Below are 5,336 nucleotides of genomic sequence, written 5' to 3' on the forward strand. Positions count from 1 at the left end.
GCCTCTACTCGAGGTTAGGGCCTTTCATCTACAAAAAAAAAATAAATACCTGGAATAATTTTTTTTTTTTTACTGAAAATTATTTTAAAACTCTATTGAATGATTTTTTTTCGTGATTTAATGAATTCTATCGGTAAATATTTTAATTTAAGACGGAATGCATTTTTCATCAAGAAGTGTATGATGAATTAAACAAGACCATATTTTATCGAAAATAATATGGGACATCACAAAACTTGCGGGATTATTTAAGCTGGGTTTTCCTAGGAATAGGTTTGTCGCGCAGCGTGAACCGAATTGGACTATTTCGCGTCGACAGAATCGTGTTACATAATCACGCTACGCGTTTGTGTTTTCCTAGCGAGGCGCATCAGATCAGGGCGGCTATATAAAGTATATGGCTTATATAGCCAGCTACCAGCCATAAGTATCAGCTACTCTGTCGTCTGCATGCTCTTGTTTGAAGGGAAGGAAAAGAAAACACACAAGAGTGAAGAGAATATCGGCAAAACCGCGGCGCACGACGCATTTGACTCCTCCAGAAGGAGTCCGCCAATAACGCCCAACGTAAAGCGCTGTCGTGAGCCGTATTGCTCTCTGTAGGAAAACAGTCATGCTGTTTTTCTTACTAATGAGTGGACGGCGTGTCGCGCTGGGCGAATCCCGTTGCGCGCGCCACAGGAAACCTGCTCCTAGGAAAACCCGGCTTTAAGAGCCGGGAAAATATAGTAATATAATTATAAATATAATTTGTTGCGTTATTTATAATTATCGAAAAAAAAAGTTTTTAAAAATTCATTTTTTTAAGCTTAATGAATTCGTTGCATCTTTTTGAATTTTTGACAGATTTCACAGATCTTCTGATCGTCCGTAAAAAACATGACATGGACGCAATTATAATTTATATAACGTACGTTGATAAATTTATATGAACAATTACTCATCGAAAAATTTTGCATTTCCATTCAAAACGAAATCGCAATTAAAAGTACTTCATTTATCTTGTGACAACCAGTAACGAATAGGCCTAGGGTAATTTTGAAACATCCTCTGAAGGTTCATTAACAAACATTTTGGATAATTTTGATATTTTCATCTGGAACAGAATTTTTCAGTTGGAAAGAAATTCGTGATGTTTATGACGCAAAATCGTTTACGCTATAAAAAAATCACGTCATTTCATGACCTTCATGGCTATTAAGGTCATGAAATGACCTGATATTTCATTTGGGTCATCAAGAATCACGTTATTTCCTGACCTTTATTGTTGGTGGTCATTAACGGCCGTATTCACCAACACAGTTTCAACTGCAATCGCAAGTGAAAGGATTGAAGATCAAAACGGATTGGTTAAATGAAGGATTTTAACCAATCCGTGTCGATCGCTGATCGTTTAACCTGCGATTGCAGTTGGAACTGTGTCGGTGAATACGGCCGTAAATGACTTTGAAATGGCGTGATTTTTTTTTTATTGACGTCATTCAGAGAAAATGACCAAATTTTCACGTCATATTTGACGTCAGGTGACTACTTGGGGAGTAGCTGATGCCAAAGTCGCATATACAATACTTTATATAGCCACCCTGATCTGATGCGCCTCGCTAGGAAAACGCAAACGCGTAGCGTGATTATGTAACACTTTTCTGCCGGCGCAAAATGATCTCATTCGGTTCAAGCGGCGCAAAAAACCTTTTCCTGAGAATAGGTGTTTGTTGAGCAGCGTGAACCGAATTAGACTATTTCGCGCCGACAGAAACGTGTTAGATAAACACGCTACGCGTTTGTGTTTTCCTAGCATGGCGCATCAGATCAGGGCGGCTATATAAAGTACTGTATATGCGACTTTGGCATCAGCTACTCTGTCGTCTGCATTCTCCGGTTTGAAGGGAAGGGAAAGAAAACACAGAGTGAAAGAAAAAACAGAAGAGTGAAGAGAATATCGGCAAAACCGCGGCACACGACGCATTTGACTCCTCCAGAAACAGTCGGCCAATCACGCTCGACGTAAAGCGCTGTCGTGAGCCGTATTGTGCTCTGGAGGAAAACGGTCATGCTGCTTTTCTTACTGGTGAGTGGACGGCGTGTCGCGCTGGGCGAATCACGTTGCGCGCGGCACAGAAAACCTGCTCCTAGGAAAACCCGGCTTAAATGCACTGCAATGCTTCTCAGAAAAAGACTATATAACTAGTTAATACTTTCATTAACAGAGTACAGCACAGTCGTTTTGCATTTCTCTGACCATATATTAGAAAACGGGACTTGAGCTCAAACATTTTTGAGAAAATCCAAATCGTTCAGCTTCTAAACAAACCTCTTTGCTCCTAAATTCCAGAAACTAAACCTTTGTTGACTTTGTATAAAAATGTAGGGAAACACTACGAAATTATTTCTTCGGTTATCGTGTGAAATATTCTTATGTATTGTGTGTAAACTCTTCACAGCTTCATAAGAAATGGATCTCTCCAAAGAAGAGGCGTATGAAGTTTTTAGTTTGCCAGTTGGTACGTAATTTAAGTTGTAACACGGCTGATGTTTGTGTTTCCACCTTGATTGTTTATGAAGCATTGCAATAAACTTATGCGGCATGTTGTGTCGTGTTATAAGAAATGTATGTCAAGAAATTCAATGCTAGTACTGTATTCCCCCCTTTTTTTTGTGCTCTTCTAACTTTTTAAAATATTAAGTAATAGCGGTTCTATTTGAAGAGAATGGTTTATGAGTTGAAGTTATTCAAATAATGGACTCAACAGCTTTGGTATAAGGGACAAGTTGGCGATTTTCGGCGCCGAATATGTCCGACGACCCCATCAAAGTCGCCAAGGCCGTTAGACACATTACCGGCGCCGAAAAAAAAACGCCAGCACAGAAAACAGTTATGAAAACAATATAATAAATATCATGAAACACAAGAGAAATGGAAACATTTGAGCTATCATATAAATGCTAAAACCAACAAGCATAGTTATAATAATAAAAAAAATAATAATAATAATAAAACCCGGGCTCACTTTCCGGGTATCCAGATTCTTTTAAATAAAATAAAAAGGATGCAGGGGTACTCTTTATGTAGAAAACAATAAATATTGGAAAATATTAAAGGTACAACCTGAGGGAAGAGATATCCAAAATAATTAATCCGACACACACGCTACATTATATATACGGAAGGAAGAGAAAATGAATAAAATATGACTTATCTCCCTACGGTTTTTCAAAATGCCGTGGCTATGAGGTGAGGTCATTTGGGAGAAAAAACAGAGAATAGAAAAGAGAAAACCAGTTTGAAAATGGCAGTTGGAAGTTTCAAAAGACGTGCTACATACTACAAAGAGAGAGAATAGAAAAAAGGGAGAAGACCCGTTTGAGAAAGACGCGCTAGGAACACGGAAAACAACAACCAGTGCTACCACCCTGCAGAATTCAGAACAGCTTTAGAATAGGATAGAACATTCTGGAACGACAATCAGCAGAACAACAATGAGCCAGAGCACGCAACGATGTCAACTTATCGCTGGAAAAAAGTCGCCAATTTGGCTTGTCCCTTATACCAAAGCTGTTCGGCGAAATGATATAAAGTTCAATTGTGAAGAAAGCATTCCGTCCGAACGCTAACATATCTGCAGGCAAATGAGGCCAACCTAGAAAAAATGCTGCAGCTGCAACCATAGGTGTGATTTCTCCCTTTTTATTTTATGATAGCTAATGACCCGGGATATAAAAGGCTTATATCCCAGGAGAGACAGCGTCTGGGTCGTGTCTGGTCTGACGGCTAATGACCACCCCCCTCCCCATCACCTCTGAGTATAAATAGTAAAAAGTGAATCAGAAATGCTTAAAACGGCTTATCACTGTGCAAATGTATTGGAGGTTAATTTTTCCATAAGCGTGGTCACCGACGTGGCAACGTTTTTCTGCTTCAACCAATCGTCTCTTTGTGGTGGTCAATTCAAGATGGCCAACAAAGAACAGATATAATTGCACAAAAAGTGCAATTTATTACATGAAATCGATCTAATACGCGGTAACGTGATAATCAATTGAAATATGTGGCAAATGTGGAAACTGAAAAAATTGTACATTAATTGAAAAAAAAAACTAAAAAAAAAAGAGGCGATGGGTTATGCTGGTACGAGCGGTACGGTCCCAGGTGTATCTATCGATCCGGTCCATCCAATCTGTCGGAACTGAAAGATGCGATCCACTGAGAGGTGCATGTTTTACATCCAGACCTGCTTCACTCTGTCGTTGCTGGATTTATGACTCGCCTGCAATGTGTTATCCCCTGTGGTAGTCATGTGGAACACATACCTCTGTAATAAATGATTTGTAGGCATTCTGTTTGTTATTTACATATCTTTTCTATCACTTGTGTATGTCAGCATTACCTATTGGCTGTTTTGAGGGTTTTTTTACTGTCTTAAAAAAATTCCAGTTACCTAGCAATGCTAACTTTGCAAACTGTTTTCTATTTCGGTTGCTTTTCCGGTTTTTATAAATTTTTAAAGTTCCTACAGACTTTTTGCCCACCCTGTATAAAAGGTTCTTCATGGATGTGATAACATTGAACTCGTACGTGTGGTCCGAAACAGAAAAAAAAAAAAAAAAAAAGCCAAGAAAAAATTAATAACCAAGGAAATTATATAAAGAATAAATTGCGAAGAAAAGTTGTACAAAAAATACCCAATATAATATCTAGAAAATGGAAGTTCAGGCAAAATGTCAAATGTCTTTTTTTTTGCCCGTTCTCAAACTTTTTTTTTGTAAAAATGGTTGTTTTTTTTCTAATTTTTCCGGTCATAAATGCTTTTTTAACATTATTTTAAGTTTTTTCTCTTGAATTTCAGAGGCGATATATTCTGTAGAACTTGGATATTTTTAGCTTGAAATATAGCTCTGAGAATGAGAACTTTCTCATTCGAGTATTAATTCTTATCAGAAAGCCTTCCTCATCCTGGTTCCATTTAAACTCAAATAGGCATAAATGTGTGAGAGGTAGAAAAATCGGTGTTGGGAATAGAAGTGACAGACTTTTCATCTCTGCCATACGTAGCTCTCAGATAGAAATCAACATACCATTGAATTCACATCAGGATTGTACGCAGGGGCGGTTAGAGTTTACCTGTTGCCCAGGTGCAAAGCCTCATGTGCTGCCCCTAGAGTTGACTCTGGCAGGGTGGGGCTGACAGAGCTCTGGTCTCAGTGGAGATAGACCTTTTTTTTCTCGGAAGAAAGCAGCATTGTGCAAAATAGTTTGTGACCATACATTTCGCTTTTAAAGCAGATTTTTCTGCTTTTTTAGGTCCAGTATCCTTTTATCGTTCTTAGCCAGGTAACTT

This window comes from Pholcus phalangioides, unplaced genomic scaffold, assembly GCF_987345545.1.
Source record: "Pholcus phalangioides strain wild (caught in Gottingen) unplaced genomic scaffold, Ppha-v1.0 ptg000014l_1, whole genome shotgun sequence".
Lineage (NCBI taxonomy): Eukaryota > Metazoa > Arthropoda > Arachnida > Araneae > Pholcidae > Pholcus > Pholcus phalangioides.